An 18396-nucleotide genomic window follows, 5' to 3' on the forward strand; every position below is an offset into this window, starting at 1 on the left:
GCATGATACATAAAGCTCTGTTCTCGGTCATTTATCCCTCTGGCAGTACTTCCTACATTTCCCATAAACACTGTGCCGTAATGCTACGTGATAATGTTTCATACGCCCATTGGCTGCGCGCAGTTTGCAGCGAAACCAGCGCGAGAAACCATGGAAACGAACGGAGTGCGTCCACCAGAAAACAAACGGAAGAAGAACGAACGGGCAGAGCAGGGAGGATAGAGGCTATGTTTACATTAATGTGTTTATGCTTTAAAACGCGTTACTTTTGCTACGTTTACGCCTTTCATCTACACTACATCACCGTTTTCGACCCTCATAAACGGATTCGTTCGCAAACGCTGAAGACCCTGTTTTAGTTTGAGAACTCAGACGTTGCTCTGAGTGTAAATGAACGTAGACGGAGTCTTATGTAAACGAACAGCTGATATTAACGTGACAGCGCATCATTTTCAAAGTAAAAATTATTTTATTGATGTAAATGTTGGTTTGCAACGGAGGTTTTGCCAAAAATAGTAAACATCTACCAACCAGCTATTATAAACGCTATATCGGATTGTTTTAACATGTATCCTTATAGATAATGTCTGTTTTATATTAATGTTTGAGTATTGTTGGGTTTAATGTGTTTATGTTTTGTTTAAATTTAGTTAGCTTACGAAAGATATACTGTAATTTTATACGCCATATAGGCGTTGCAAAAGGCAATATGAAGGGAGAATTGTAATGGGTCAGACATTATTTTCCAGTTTAATGTAAGTTTTGTTTGCTACTTTAAAATGAATTTCGTTTCAGATAATTGGTCTCTTAATTTTAATCGATGTTTTGTTGATAAGTTTTGTGAATATAAATTAATAAAAACAATAAACTCAACGTCATTAATATAATGCTCGTTTAGGCGCTTGGCTTTTAGCTATTTGTGTGTTGCTAGCGGAGGACGTGCACGGACCTCGCACACTTTTAAAAATTAATGCAATAAGCATTTCTGGTAGGCTAAAGCAATACTTCACTTCTTACTATATGTTTGATTGAAGTTTGCATTTGCTGAAATTTATTTTTGTTTCAAGTTCGCTACTGTTTAGAATGCTTTCTTTTTAAATCATAAAGACCTTTCTGTTTAGTTATAAAATCAAAATTAACCTATTAATCATATTAATATGTTGTAGGGGGAGCTAGAACAGTATAAGTGTGTTTATGTTTTGTTTAAATTAAGTTAGCTTACGAAAGATAGACTGTAATTTTAAACGCAATATAGGCGTTGTAAAGGCCAATATGAAGGGAGAAATGTAATGGGTCAGACATTATTTTCCAGTTTAATGTAAGTTTTGTTTGCTACTTTAAAATGAATTTCGTTTCAGATAATTTGTCTCTTAATTTTAATCGATGTTTTGTTGATAAGTTTTGTGAATATAAATTAATAAAAACAATAAACTCAACGTCATTAATATAATGCTCGTTTAGGCGCTTGCGCTTTAAGCTATTTGTGTGTTGCTAGCGGAGGACGTGCACGGACCTCGCACACTTTTAAAAATTAATGCAATAAGCATTTCTGGTAGGCTAAAGCAATACTTACTACCTCTTACTATGTTTGATTAAAGTTTGCATTTGCTTAAATTTATTTTTGATTCAAGTTCGCTACTGTTTAGTACTGTTCACTTGAATGCTTTTTTTTTAAATCATAAAGACCTTTCTGTTTAGTTATAAAATCAAAATTAACCTATTAATCATATTAATATGTTGTAGGGGGAAAATAGAACAGTATAAGACTTTCCCAAACACATTTTTATAGGTTCAAAAATAGTGTCTGTTATAGTTGCCAGCAAAGGACCCCTGTATGACTTTTTGTCAATATCGCACACCCCTAGGCTGCGTAAACGTGCAAAGGTAAGCTATTATTAGAGTAATAAGTTATTTTACACTTATATGCGCATGCCCAGTTACGTGATTGGTCATGTTTCATGCGTTTATGGTGGTGTATAGTGTGGATGAAGATTCTTTTAAAAATGCCAGTATAAACGAGGATCGTTTTCATTTTAAAATGCCGTTTTAAAACGCAAATGCTCTAATGTAAACATGGCCTAAAAGACAGCGGTGTCGCCACACCCCTTTACTGAGGCACGTGCCCCAGTGTAAATCTTTTTTGCCCAGGTGTAAATCTCAAGTTTAAATTTTATCAGTTAACTAGTGTATTCAGATCTATATGCAATGTATTTACCCAATTTACGCTTGTAAAGCGACGAAGCGTCGCACTGACGCGTGCACGCATGTATCCATGTCCACGCGCGTCTTTGCGTTCATCCGCGCGCGCAACTGCATCCAAAGGGGACGCCACGCAAATGAGTAATTATGAAAACAAGACGAGAAGTACGTTTTTTAAATAATAATGATAATATTATTTTGACTCGATCATTATTGGCTTCTGTAGATGGACATCAGAAATGTTTTGTGCAAAGCAGGGAAAAGGAAGCAGAAAGGAGAGATGATGAGTTTAAGGGAGGTAAGACAAACTACATCCACATTCAGTCAGTTCTCAAATATTAGAGGAAAAATCTCAGGAAAACCTTTTGTCAAGTCTTTTGAATTGCAATGTTGCTGAGAAAATCAACAGATGTATGTGTTATACTGTTCTGTATTTACAGATATTAAATTAATATTTAGTTTACTAATATTTAACTCTAGGACACTAACTTACATAACAGTTAACAGTAACTATGACTGAGATTATTTAGTATAGCAGTCATAAAATGACTGTAAAAATAAGTTATTAATCATTGCTATCATTGTATAATGTAGAAAATATTTCTCTGCTGTCATTATTACCAAACATTTTATGCCATTAATGCCTCCAAACATGATAATAATGTTAGGTATGATGAAGATTATACTTAAATATTTTTAAATACATATTTATCTTTTGCAGTACCTGTTGCACTGTAGAATAGTGGGTTAAGCAAAGGACATTATAGAACTGTTGCACACTTCTTGCACACAGCAGGCTTTCAAAAAAAGTCAGCAAAAAATGTGGGGCCTGTGCCCCAGTAAAGCTTTATGTCTATCAACAGAGAAATGAAGAAAGCTTATGTTTCATCACAAAAATGTTGTCATGTTTTGTCAGGATTGTTGCATGCACGCGAAGGAAAAAACGAATCATTGTTGCATTCAGTGGCACTCATAATTTCTCTTATTTTTACCGGAAAAAATTTGGCTAGTGGAAATGCTGATTGGCTGGTAACTTCAGAAAGTTACCAGCCACTTTGGCTGGTGGTCAAAAAAGTTAATTTAGAACCCTGACTCTCACACACTGTACAACCCTACTGAGTACTGACACACCACAAAACAACAGAGCCGTAAATCTGCCTCCAGATCTGCAGCCTCCTCATATACTCACTTGTAAAGCAGTGATCGTCTTCTGTCTCCAGTACAGCAGGAGGCGCTGCAGCTCTTTAGTCCACAAATAAACTCACTAAAGAAAGAAAGAAAGAGCGCGCGTGTGATGTGTTTGTGTATCCTCATGCTGCGTCCCAATTCGCATACTATCCGTCCTAAATAGTATTCGAAACTAGAATTAGTACGTCCCAAATCGTAGTATGTTGAAATGAGTATCCCAAAGATACCCGGATGGTCTACTCTTTCCGGTTACATTTCGAAGTGCAGATCGATCCACACTGTAGCCGTTTCTCAATGTCAAGGATACTTCCTTGGCAGGACTAGTCCTTACAAGTCACTTCCTTTAGAGGCTAAGCGAGGCTCCTTTTAAGCATTCGGAGAACACGTTAAATGGAACAGGCTAGCAAGTGCACGTCATTACGTCATTGCGTGATTGAAAGGTGTGCTTTCGGTGCTGCGCGCATAGGATTGTGGGTGATTTCAGCGCGTGAAGAGCGCGAAGGATACAAATTTGCATCCTTTCCTGTATATGGGATATTTCTCGAACGAAGGACTCAGTCCTTGGCTGAAATTTCAAGGATCCTCGACATTGGAACAGTCCTTCGACGGACGTCGATGACGTAGCATCCTCGAAATTCTAGCTTCCGAGGATCCTTCCTTGACATTGAGAAACGGCTTCTAACGGCTAATATTGCCCACAACCCATTGCGTGCGGGAGGGAGGAGCTTTGTGGTGATGTAAACATGGCAGCCAGACGCATCAGCGGAGATTCGCCCTCATCTTTTAAGTGTAAGAATTCAAATGTTTAACCCTAATTAAAGTTATCTTTCATTGTCTCGTAATATTCGGTTGATGTTGTGAAAATAAAGTACCATGGCTGTAGTACTGTGTCATGCATGTGTCTTTTTTATGTATTTCTTTTTATGTTTCTGTCTTAGATTTATACCTTACTATAAACCCTTATGAAAATAAACACCTTTTACTACACTAACCATAGTTTAACCACACTGACTTATTTGTAGTAATACTGTGGCTGTACAAATGTTAACTTTATTAAGAAATATGGTTACTACACTTTTACTATAGTAAAAGCATGGTTCATTTTCATCGCGGTATTTTTGATTTGCATACATAAGTATAAAATAAGCATAAAATACGTTAAACAATAGTTATACTATAAACTTTAACTATTTTGACTTTGAAAATAAGTAGCTTTCGTTACACACATTGTTGCACATGAACATCATAACCAGCCGCCCAAACGACCTGCGTTTGGTGTGCGTAACTAGGCAACCACGTTGTCGTTCACGTTGCATGACGTCATCGAAGTACGTCCCAGAACGTGCATACTCTTTTGCTACACACTCAAAAGTACGTACATTTTCCTCACAAAAACAGTACATACTTTTAGGTCGTAGTATAAGTAGGCAAATTGGGACTCAGCATCAGTGTTTTTCTCTCTTGCAAGAGGTGGCGTTACTGGAGACAAAGCTGAGGTCAAGAGGAGATTTAGCAATGAAACGAGAGGTTTGTACAGCTTAAACATCATTTACCTGAATCTGACAACATCAAATAATTTCTAATCTTACTGTCTGTGTGTTTTGTGTTGTCAGGATGTGGATTGTTGTGAATCTTCAGTGTATGTGACTGATGATGTGAGTCTGGATTCAGTGTGGATGAGCAGAGATCAGAGCCGCACACCACAGACACTGCTGGACTCTAAACTCTCTGAAGAGAAATCCAGACACACACAAGACTCCGATCTCAGTCTGACTTTACTCTGTTATACTGAGTCAAAGCTCACAGACACTCATGACACTACAGTGTGTGACAGTAAACAGAGCTTACAGGAGGATCAAACCTCCACAGAGTCTCTGGATTCTGTCTGTAACGCTGGAGAACAGCAGCAGATCCTGCAGACCAAACTGAAGATGTGTTCAATTAAACTCATCGACTGCACGAACCTCATGATGAAGATTAAAACTGAACCCACAGACATCAAAACTGAACCCAAAGAAATCAAAACTGAACCCACAGAAATTAAAACTGAACCCACAGAAGAGGAAGATTGCACTGATGAAGATCACGATTTTATTCCATCAGGTATGTCTCCTTAATTATTGTTGAATTATTTAAAAAAAAATTAACTGTGATGTGAGCACCTGTTTTGGATTTTCAGTCACAAACATACATACTAATCAAAAGATCCAAAAATGTAAGTACTAAAATTTTAAAGGAGTTTAGGATATCTTTAATACTTATTGAGGAACAGGCATATAGTTCACCACAAAATTACATTTACATTTATTCATTTAGCTGACGCTTTTATCCAAAAGAGACTTACAATTACTATGTCAGAGATCGCACGCCTCTGGGGCAACTAGGGGTTAGTGTCTTGCTCAGGGACACAATGGAGTGCTGTGGTTTCGAACCCGGGTCTCTCACACCAAAGGCAAGTGTCTTATCCACTGCGCCACCACCACCCCTGATTTTTGATATATGAGAGAGTGATTATTTACATTCAGGAATATCATGATATAGAGTTTAAGGGAATGTTATCAGAACGTTGAGGCAACGTTAGCAGATAGTTAGCACAATGTTCGCACAAGGTTATGTGGACGTTCCCTAAACTTAGAAGGAACATTCTATTGACGTTAAGAAAACGTCTTTCCAGGGGAACCAGCTGGGAACGTTAGGGTATCTCTTCTTGGAACCAAAAATTGCTAGGAGGAAGGCTTCAGTTTGTCCCATTGAATTAAGTTAATTTCACAATTCCTTTCCCCAATGAAAGACATTGCCAAAAACGTCCATCAGTCATTCAATAATAATATTATGAAGCGACGAGAACACTTTTGTGCGCAATGAAAACAAAACGAATGGTTTTATTCAACAATTTGTTTCTTCCTTGGTTGTTCAGAGCACATTCATGAACAGACTACAGCGCATGAGTCTCCATGACTCAAAGTTTTCCTGTGGTTCAACAACAGACACACATTAGGTCCATGTCCTGGTATAAACCAATCAGAGATAGTGAAGGGTGGACCCCTCCCGTTGATTGGCCATGGTCCAGATATTCTTGTCAGTGTTGCCAACTTGGCAGACCCCTTTAGCGACAAAACAAAATAAACATGCAGGTTGCCTTATCTTACACATTCGCTATGCATCAAATAAAATTTAAAGCTTTACCATAGAACATGGCTATTCGTGTATCAAACAGTTAAACTAAGAAAAAAGTCTATTCTCAACCGTTAACGTTACAGGAAGAAGTCTTTTAAAGATTATTCGCAGTATTTAAGGTTTTAATCTAGTTCTCCATTTTTCCTGATGCGCTGAAGGTCCTGCTGCTGGCGGAGACGATAAACACCGCTGCAACAGGTGCATTGTGAATGTGCGTTGCGGACTCGTGCAATAGGTTAAACATCTTTCTTTTACAATTATCAATGTTTTTTGTAATTAAATTAGTGCTGGGCAAAGATTAATCGCGATTAATCACATACAAAATAAAAGTGATTTTTGGCATAATATATGAGTATGTGCTGTGTGTAATTATTATGTATAAATAAATACACACACATTCATGTATGTATTTAAGAAACATTTATATGTTTATATATATTTATTTATATTTTTATATATTCTATATTAAAAATAAATTTAAAAAAATTGTATACAAGTAAAACAATTCTGAAATGAATATATGAATGTGTGTGTGGTTAAATATACACAATTATTAGACACAGTACACGCACATATATTATGCCAAAAATCACTTTTATTTTGTATGCGATTAATCGCGATTAATCTTTGCCCAGCACTAAATTAAATTAAAATATAAAAAGATGGAGATGCCTAAAAAATCCAGAGGCCTGGCCTGGCCAACTGTGAAGTTAAAATTGTCCCGAAACCCGACCCGAGGGGCGTAAAGGGTGAAATGCAGCGCTCTAATATATATTTATATCAAATTAGAATTAAACTGAAATAAAAACAAAAAATTTTTGGAATAAAAAGTTAATTCTTTTTTGCTAGCCTTATGATATGCATTTTATGTGGCAATCATTTTTAAACCCTTGCTGCTCACGGTGCTTATTGGACACATATCCTTGGCTAACTTACATAATAGGCGATCCGTTATTGTTGTCTGTGTCGTGGATGGTCCGAGATTTTTTATGGCTGCGGTTTGTGTCTTCAGCTTTTGAAACTCTTGATATTGCACGTTTGGACGGAACAGGAGCACGTTTGCACAAGACTCGTAACTTACCTGATCAACATCACTTTCCTCAAATCCGAAATATACAAACAATTAAGTAGTCAATGTTCCTTCAAGGTGAATGACTGTAAATCTTCTATATGCTAACGTACTTCTACCATAACACAGACTGTGCTTTCAAATAACCACTCCGTATACACTGACTCCGCCCATAACAATGGTCTTTACACATTAATCGTGATGATTGTCATTAATTAATCGCAGAGCACAAATATCGTTATCATGATAAAAATACGATTAATAGTGCAGCCCTGCTAGAAGCTGTAATCACCAACAAAGGCTTTTCTACAAAGTATTAAATAAAGTGTGTTCAATACTTATTCTCTGACTCATTTTACTTTATTTATTATGACTTAACTTGTATACTTAAATGTTCTGATTTCTTTGTATGAATTCAATATTTGGCTTGATGGCTACATCTGGTAAAAAACTTTGTGTCAATGCCACTTAGAAATCCTCTTACTGACAAAAATGCTGACTTGTCAAATCATTATTTTCCCCGCTGTTTAATCTCAGTCGTGTTTATGTTTATTGTCTCCATGCTTTAAAACATCTTTATTTGCTTGTTATTGTACAAAACAGCGATCTCCATGTGACTGTTCATGGACACATCTGGGCCGTTTCTCAGTTTCTCAGAAACACTTCCTGTTACAGTTTGTGACCGTTTTTATTTTCACATATATCATTATCTTTAAGATGTTTGTTTAGCTTCAGTTAATTCAGGTTTTATATGTTCTGCTGGTTTATTTTATCCCAACGTTTATACAGTGTTAAAAAACGGAAACATGAAGTGCTTTTGGACCAGTGTTGTTTACATCTTTTGAAATGGTCTATAGATACAGAAGATACAGAATCTCAATTCTTCATCCTTCTTTGTGTAAATAAGAGTGAAAAGACAATTTAATTGTTTTATGTTTCTTTCAGATGTGAAGACTGATTCATGTTTGGATATAGACATAACGTCCTCAACATCAAAAGAGCGACTGACAGCACAAACTCTTTCCTGCATCACCTGTGGAAAGACATTCAGCTCACAGAGACATTTAGAGAGACATGAGAGAAAACACACAGAACAGAAACTCTTCACCAGATCTGAGATCAGCTTTACTACCTTACAAGAGAAGAAACTTCATTCAGAAGACCACAGAGAGAAGAAGAAGAAGAAGCAGTTTCACTGTGAGCAGTGTGGGAGGATTTCCTCTAATCTAAATGTTCACATGAGGACACACAGTGATGAAAAGCCTTTCTACTGCACTGAATGTGGAAAATACTTCAGAACTAAAGAAAATCTTCAAACTCATCAGAGAGTTCACACTGGAGAGAAACCTTTTTACTGTAATGTCTGTGGGAAGAGTTTTAGTGTAAAACATACAGTACTAAAGCACCAGAGGCTTCATACAGGTGAAAAACCTTTCAAATGCTATCAGTGTGGCAAGAAGTTTATTTGTTCAAGTAATTTAAGAGTCCATCAGAGAGTTCATTCTGGAGAGAAACCTTATCACTGTAGTGTCTGTGGGAAAAGTTTTACTCAAGGGTCTTCATTACTAAAGCACAAGAGAATTCATACAGGTGAAAAACCTTTCAAATGCTCTCAGTGTCACAAGACGTTTACTCAGTCAGTTCACTTAAAATCCCATCAGAGAGTTCATACTGGAGAGAAACTTTAGCACTGTAATGTTTTTGGGAAGAGTTAATCAACAGTCAAACTTTGTAAAGCACCAGTGACCTTAATAAGGTTATGACACCAAAAATGTGTATAAAGTTTAAATATTTTTAAAAGTTAATAGTAAAATAAGAACAAATAATCAAATTATGAGCAATATCACAGATAACTACAACCGAACAAACATACACATGAAATAAAACAGTGCTGTTCATATTTTCAGATTGATCTACAGTACTGTATTTTCCTACTATGAAAGTGTTGTTTTTTGACTGTTGTTTTATTAGTGAAATACAGTTGAAATAACGTTACCCATGTAAGTACACTAAATGTTAGTTTCTGAACACTAAGGGGCGGTTTCCCGGACAGGGATTAGACTAAATGTAAGAGCTGTCCAAACTGGTAACATCTTGCACTGACATATCTTAAAATACATCAGTGCCCTTTGTTTTGCCTCAAAATGCACACAAGTAATGTTTTTAGTAACGCATGTTTGTTAAAACTAGTTTTATTTCATAAGAAAACTAAGGCCTAGTCCTGGCTTAAACGAATCCCTGTTCGGGAAACCACCCCTATGAGGTGGTTTCCCGGACAGGGATTAGCTTAAGACAGGACTACCCTGGTGAAAAAATAGTATGCTAAATATATTTAATTTTGATATACTTAAGTATACTTGCAGTCACACTAATGACCAGTATACTTAAAGTGTGCTATTGATTAGTTTATTTAAAGAGTGCTATTTTGGAACAATTAATTTTGTACTTAATATATTTTAGTTGTATGTTAATTGTAACAAAGTACAACTTTAAGTGTATTTAGTGTACTTTTGTGTGCTAAAGTGGAACAACTTTAAGTGTATTTAGTACAATTTAAGTACATGACTGTTTTTGTGCTGAATTCATGCTTCATAAGTGGATTTAGAGTGTGTTTTATTTATGTTAGGAGTACATTACAAATGTATTATGAGTGTCTTGCAAACATACAATCAGTATACCTTAAATAGACGGTTTGCATACATTCTATATATTTTTGGCCAATCCAAAATTCTAAAAACTGCCCTGGTGAAAAATGAATATGCCAAGTACATTACATTTTGTATACTTTTACATACCTGCATCTAGATTAGTAATGAGTATACTTCAAGTGCGTTAATAATTAGTTAACTTAAAGAGTGCTATTTTGGGAATAGATCACTTGCTGGTAACATAACCAAAATAATTTTTTCCAAATAAATAAAAGCTGATTAAAACAGTCAAAAACCATTCATTTTAAATATATTTAAAATATAGTTTTATTCACAGCATTCAAAGTGTACAGTATTTGCCTAAAAATTGAACAATTACTCATTGAAGAATGTCAAGATGATTAAGTTTACAACGTCTTTCTCTCCCAAATTAACTTTAGTCTGGCAGGTTTTGGTTCAGCCTTAGGAAATCTGAAAAAGATAGACAATAAGCTCAATTAAAAAATGTTTAAAGCGTAACTAAACCCCTGGTCAGAGCCTGACTCCACCCACTGGCAATATTTGAAAAATGCAAGAAAAGTGGGCAGATCCCAACAGAGATAGAGGGGACGAACTAAGCTCGTACCAAGCATGTGGTGAGATCGTAACAAGGGCGTGGTGAGCTTGAACCTGCTTATGTCACGAGTTACTTTTTGGACCCAACATCCAATAGGAAAATTCAACTGCAGTAGCCACCGTTCAACCTGAAGAGGGCATCACTCAGACCTTTTTACACCATATATTGTAGTATTGAAACACTTTATATCCAAATGTCAAAAAACTTACTAAAATCAATGAACAGCACTAATAAAGCATCATTCTTACAGATCATTAACTAAAAAAAGTTGGTTAAGGGTTTAGTTACTCTTTAATATTAAAACATTACATTTATTTAAGACTTACTGTATTAAATCTATAGTTTACTGGCAGAGATTGTATAGCAGATATATTTTTACCTAAACTAGAGCTTGACTAAAATGTCATCATATATATTAAGGGGCGGTTTCCCAGACAGGAATTAGACTAGTCCTAGACTAAAATAAATGTAAGAGCTGTCCAAACTGAAAACAACTTGCTCTGACATATCTTAAAATACATTAGTGCCCTTTGTTTTACATCGTAATGCACATAAGTAATGTTTTTAGTAAGGCATGTTTGTTAAAACTATCCTAATTAAACTAAGGTCTAGTCCTGGATAAAGCTAATCCCTGTCCGGGAAACCACCCCTAAGAGTTTTCATTATAATGACTTGCCTATATGGACTGCAAAATCCTCCATACATAAAATACTTCAGCTCCTAAAGAAAGATTTTATTGTATTAAATTTAAGTGTAAACTTGTCAGAAAGAAAATGCAACAAGCAGACAATTGGGTGGTTTCCTGTAAAGGGATTAGCTTAAAACAGGACTAGGCCTTAGTTTAATTAAAAAATATAACTAGTTTCAAAAAACATGCCTTAATAAAAACATTACCTGTGTGCATTTTGAGGCAAAACAAAGGACACTGGTGTATTTTAAGATATGTCAGTGCAAGTTGTTTTCAGTTTGGACAGCTCTTACATTTATTTTAGTCTAGGACTAGTCTAATCCCTGTCCGGGAAACAGCCTCAATATGTATATAACATTATCTAAACTGAAGCTTGATTTACTATTACGAATGAATTATTATATCTTAAGAGTTTAAAATGACGTACCATTAGCTGCAAAGTCATCCCTACAAATGTCTTTGAAAAACTTTAGCTTCTGAGGAAAGAATGCAGCATCATTAATACTAAATACAGTGAGGTAAAAGCCTTACAACCTCTAAACAGTCAATAAATGGTTAACTTTCACGCTACATTAAAAAAACAGATTTTCTGACGCTACCTTTTTTCATTAACATATACATACACACCGTATACATATATTTAACAAAACAATCGGGTGTATTAATTTTCGATATAACAGGCTAACAGCGCTATCTTTCAAACCTTTAACATTAGCTATAAGCTAAGCTAAGCTACACAGCAGCTTATCACTAATAGCGAGTTAGACACCGCGTTACTGACAACATTTCGCATTCGAAATATGATAGTCTACTGATAAACTTCAGAATGGTCAAACGATAATCAAATATATTAATTTTAAGATATTTTAACGTACCTTGGGACTGAATCCGTCTGTCTTGAACGACTGGTAAAAATCAAAATACGTGCGTCGTGATGTCATCCCACACGTCAGATGCATTATTCAAATCTCAGAATTCACTTTTCTCTGAAATGCATTTACGAAAACTGTTTAAAGTGTATGTTGCAGGTTAACCACCACTGTCGATTAATGGGTACATAAATCACTCAAGATATGTGTATAATTTTTAAAATGTCTCAAAAATGGTCTTAAAGACCACTTTTTTTACGTTTTTGGTATTAACGGTTTTTTTAACGCAATTCTGCGATGACGTCACGTTGGGGAGAAGTGGAGAAAGACTCAGCCAGAGCCATAGAGATAGATGAGACATTTATTGCTGTTTAATACTTACGTATATAATTTGGAAATCATATATACATCGTATGAAATATATAATGTGTTATACTGCAAAGTTACCTTGCTAATTATTATTTATGATATATGTGGAGATAAATAAAACTTCGCAAATCTGCTGATTTGATCCATTCATGTCCTGACCACCAGGCTAGAGATTTTTAAACATCCTTAATCCACACTTACTAGTCTATCAAATAATATCTCAAATATATTGTTTTGTGAAATAAAAGGATGCTTTGTTATATTGTTTATGCGATTATAACGAATCACACGATCATTTTATACGCAGCAGCAGTCAGCAGCTGCAGCACACTCGGATCCGACCGCATACATACTGTAATAAACAGCTAGGCGTTCGGCGGCTTTTTACATCACGACAGGCTAAGCCATTTGAGGAGGAACCGCTCATTGATCACCGTATTTTTATAAATCCTGTACATGTTTGGACCTGCCGAACAGGTTGAGCACTTTTATATACTTTATTGAGCAGAGAGGATGCCTGCACAGTTTGACCAGCGGGCTGCGGGAACCGGCGCACATCACGCCGCCAGACGGTGTTGCTAATATAACTCGAAATGTATAACTATTATCAGATCGGCCCGGGAAAGTCCCGACTACTGGCTGTAAGAAAGTGAGTGCGTTTGGGTCGCTGGTCCCCGCGAACAGACGTGACGTGCTTCACTCACCTTCCAGGATTAGAGACATGCTGCCAAAACCGTTTGTGCTGAAGATCGCATAAAGTTACACCCATTTCAGGCAGGATCATGGACCCCCTCAAGCCAGCATGCACGAGTATGTTAATTGTTTGTTTACTTTCTACACGAAGATATGCTAACCTTATGCTATCTGGCTGTCTGCCTATCTCTCTATACTAGCCTATCCATCTGTCTGTCTGTCTATCTATCTATCTGTCTATCTATCTTATCTATCTATCTATCTATCTATGTATCTATCTATCTATCTATCTATCTATGTATGTATGTATGTATGTATTTATCTATTATCTGCGCTATCAGAACTGTACTTTACTCGTCTTTCTATAGTCATTCTCAATGCTCTCAAGGCGGCTTTGGTCAATTCTCTCCCCAGCGTGACGTCATACAGTGCGTTGTGAGGGAAAGGAGAATCATTGCAAATTGCTGTACTTTTTCATACTTTTTCGGGTTTTGTGATACCCAACAACATAAAATACAATGGATAACAGTTTAAATGTTTATTATCAACAAGCAAATTGCACAAATTCGTTGAAAAATTTTACCTGCAAAACGCCCTTTAAAGGCAGAGTAGGCAGGTTTAAGTCTAAAAATAGTCTAAAACACTTTTTTACAAATTTGTTTAAACTGTCTTCATATACCAATACATAAGTAAAATGTAAGTACTCTGAAAAAGAGAGTTTAAAAATCGAGGGTCTGTAGACCTCTAACGACAGTTTTAAACACAGCTCATTATCACCATTCACTCCACCCCCTCCCTTCTGTGTTTCTTCTTTCTCTGTCATACTTTTGCTCTTCCTAAAGTGCCTCGTGCACGTTCAAATCAATCGGGTGTGCGCATGTGTGGGCAGATCCCATAGCAACGGGTGGTAGCCCTGGTCGCTAGAGAGAGTGATAGTCGCGCAAGCCAATCATTTGTTTAGTCCCGAATGGAAATAATTAGCTGTGTTTAAAACAGTCGTGAGAGGTCTACAGACACTCGAGTTTTATACTCTCTTTTTCAGAGTACTTACATTTTACTTATGTATTGGTACATAAAGACAGTTTAAACAAATTTGTAAAAAAGTTATTTAGATAATTCCTGCCTACCCTGCCTTTAAGGTAATTAATGTGTACAGCTAAAAGCGGTATGCAATTGACTCAAAAACTACAAAAAAACAAACACTCATATTCCCCTTACGAAAATGAATGTTTTTTTTTGTGGTAAAAGTTTAGTAACCATGTTTTTTTTGGTGTATTGATTATTATTAGCAAAACCATGGTTATTTTGTGGTAAAACACAGTTAATTGGTTTATCCAATGCTTGACTATAGTGAAGTTACCTTATTATGTTAATAGTATATTACAAATGTATACATCTATAATATAAAATGTAACAGAACGTACTGCTCTCTCGTAATTTTAAGCCCACGTTATTTCTCCATAAAATAATATACATTTGTACACCCCATATACTTTCAAAATGTGCTTAAAATATACTGTTTCTAAAGAATACTAAATAATGTATTTTAGAAATATACTGTCAGTGCATTATTATAATGATAACTTTAAGCATACCGATAAAGTATACCTAAAATACATTTTAAAATAAGTTTAAATTTAGTATACTTTAAAAATTGCACAAAACTTTAAGTATATTTTTCTAAAGTATACTTTTAGAAAATATACTAAAGTATAATTATTTTGAAGTATGTTAAAAGTTTAATTTAATGTTGTAAGCATACTTTAAATATGTTTAAAGAAATTACATTCCTTTGTAAGTATATTTGTAATGTACTATTGCAAAGTTAAATATACTTGAAATACAATAAAGTATATTTGTTTTTCACCAGGGTAGGCCTTAGTTTAATTATGAAATATAACAGAACTTCCCAAACTTCAGAGTGGTAAGGCCCCCCTAAAACATGCCAACAGCTCCACAACCCCCCCCCCATTTGTATATTACATTTATTTTAATAAAGCAGATTGTCTCTTTGTATAAAATTATCAACATTTATTAACCAGTTTTTAAGAATATGATATGAATTATGAGAACTACGAGAAATATTTTGACAAATATTTTTATATTATGGTGAAAGCTGTAATTTTTTACAAATATATTTAAATCCGTAACACTTCATACTTTCTGCATACTATTTACAATTATAATGCAAAAGTGTGTAACAGAAGCTACATAGTTCACAAATAGTTCATAAATCGATTGCAATAAATTACATAATTATGTTTTAAAAAAATCTTAAAGGGATAGTTCACCCAAAAATGAAAAATCTGTCATCATTTACTCCCCCTCATGTTGTTACAAATCTGTATAAATTTATTTGTTTTGATGAACACAAAGGAAGATATTTTGAGAAATTTTTGTAACCAAACCGTCCGTGGACCCCATTCACTTCTATAGACTGTTTTTATCGGACGCGCATGCGGTTACGCGATACCCAAAATTTATACAGGTTTGTAACAACATGAAAGTGACTAAATGATGACAGAATTTTCATTTTGGGGTGAACTATCCCTTTAAGCTATTTACAAGCAATGTATCTTACCTTACTATAATTGATTTTTTTAATATATGGCTTATGTTTATGTAAAGGGGGGGGGGGGGTCACATTTCAGAACATTTAGAATAATTATTTTAATATTTTGATTTAGCATAGCCAAGGCCCCCCTGCACTACCGCTATGGCCCACAGTTTGGGAAGCACTGACTGAAATAATTTTTTTTATTAAAAACATGCCATACTAAAAACATTACATTTTGAGGCAAAACAAATGGCACTGGTGTATTTTAAGATATGTCAGTTCAAGTTGTTTTCAGTTTGGACAGCTTTTATATTTATTTTATATAACCTGTCTGGGAAACCGACCCTTAAAGGGGACATTCCATGAAAATCAGACTTTTTCCATGTTTAAGTGCTATAATTGGGTCCCCAGTGCTTCTACCAACCCAGAAAACATGAAAAATAGCAATCCTGTAACTTTGTTTTGGTAAGGCTCTCTCTGCAAGCATGTGAATATATAGGTCATTCGGATTTCGCTCCCCACATGACGTATTAAGGGGATCTTATTATAATGATACCGCCCCTTCAACTTTGCTATCCAACCATGATGCTACCTCGAGTGCGATAGACAGAGAGAAAGAATGACTGACAGCACGAAGCGTTTGTATTCCCTCAAACACAAACAGGAGCCTACAATCTTATAACTTGTAGTTTAAATAATCTTTCTAAAGGTTGAATTAACGTTCTAACAGATTAATTTTATTTTAGTGCAAGAGAGAGAGAAAGATAGAGAGAGAGAGCGAGTGAGTGATCGAATGAACGAGAGAGAGAAAGCAAACGCGACGGTTCAATTTCATCAATACAACAAGTATGTTGTTTAATATGTTTCTTTGAAGTTTATATGAATGAACATGAGAATTAATTGAGGGGCAACCTTCCGATCTCTCTAATGAAGCAAACACGGAAGTGACTTAAATTGCAATTCATTGACTGGCCGCTTGAGGCTGGCTCCAAAAGGGAGTCAATTCCCATAGACTCCCATGTTAAAAGTGGCCAACTTTACAGTAGAAAATAATATGTTTACAGCCTGGTACAAAAAGTGTTTTTGGCCTATATAGCCAATTTTGCCCTTCATGACAACTGTGAGGGGGGTGAATTTTTTTGTAACTTATCCGTTTAAATTATATTAAGCCTTAAACTTCAGCATAATTAAGGGCGTGGCCGCTTGAGTGTCGGTTGAACAGCCACTGCTGTCACTAGACTCGCGCTAGGCGGGCGTGGTTTCACCTCAGCTTCACCCATGTCCCGCCTCTTTACCCATTTTCAGTTTTCCGCGAGTAATTCGCTGGGATGCGTGACCAAGATGGCAACGGCAGGCAACGCCTACTTTAAGCTTCAAAAGCGATCTTCACAAACCAATGGGTGACGTCACGGACAGAGAAATTGTAACCTGTTTTAACTCAATTAAAAAAATTTAAATTTAAAATTTTAACCATGTTTAACTCAATTAAAAAAAGCAGACACCAACAGTGTCTGTAACTTAAGAAAACAAACAACGTCTGATTTCCAACAGATATTTTATCAAAACTTGTGGTTACCAAAGACTTTAGCGTTACAAAACAACACGTAACTGTGTACAATATATAATTTTGGTCAGTAAAACCGCTTAATAGTAAATCACCATCACCTGTTTTCGGCAGCAGCAACGGGAGATGGCGCGTTACTACTAATCTTTGCCGGGTTATCCGTGTTTGGCGGGAAAAACGTGCAAATAATCAGTGTTGGCAACGTTACTTTAAAAAAGTAATTAGTTATAGTTACTAGTTACTTCTCAAAAATAGTAACTGAGTTAGTAACTGCGTTACATCATTATAAAAGTAACTAATTACCAGGCAAAGTAACTATTGTGTTACTTAAAAAAGTTCAAATATTTCAAATAACTTGGATGCCCCCAATATAACATTTGTTGAATGAATTAGACACTAAAGAGAAACCACTAATTTTGTCCCTTATGAAAATTAACCATGGTTTTGCTACAGTTAAAACCAAAAACATGGTTACTGCAGTAAAACCATGGTTACCACAAAATAACCATGGTTTTGACAACAAACCATAATTCACCATGGTTACTGTAGTAAAACCATGGTTTTACTGATAGCAATCAATACGTCAAAAAACCATGGTTACTGCACTTTTACCACAAAAACCCCTGGTTAATTTTCGCAAGGGGTGGCAGCATGTAACGATGTGGGGTGCTTTATTAGATCAGAATTACAGACGTGAAGAGGCTCTTTCTTACTCTGCATAAGTTGCACATTACATAAACATTCTTGCGTTTCACCTCA

General features: G+C 35.6%; 1 protein-coding gene and 1 long non-coding RNA gene across 2 annotated transcripts in view; one reads left to right on the forward strand and one right to left on the reverse strand.

The window, feature by feature from the left end:
- The window catches only part of LOC129437125 (uncharacterized), a 96804-nt gene that overhangs the window by 46243 nt on the left and 32165 nt on the right, over positions 1–18396 (forward strand). The gene's annotated exons all lie outside the window — the stretch shown is intronic.
- On the reverse strand, positions 10584–12599 carry LOC129446634 (uncharacterized). The gene is made up of 3 exons (XR_012368836.1): positions 12461–12599; positions 12013–12061; positions 10584–10752 (listed from the first exon to the last, which is right to left on the reverse strand). It is a non-coding gene; the product is annotated as an uncharacterized lncRNA (long non-coding RNA).

This window comes from Misgurnus anguillicaudatus, unplaced genomic scaffold, assembly GCF_027580225.2.
Source record: "Misgurnus anguillicaudatus unplaced genomic scaffold, ASM2758022v2 HiC_scaffold_33, whole genome shotgun sequence".
NCBI classification, from domain to species: domain Eukaryota; kingdom Metazoa; phylum Chordata; class Actinopteri; order Cypriniformes; family Cobitidae; genus Misgurnus; species Misgurnus anguillicaudatus.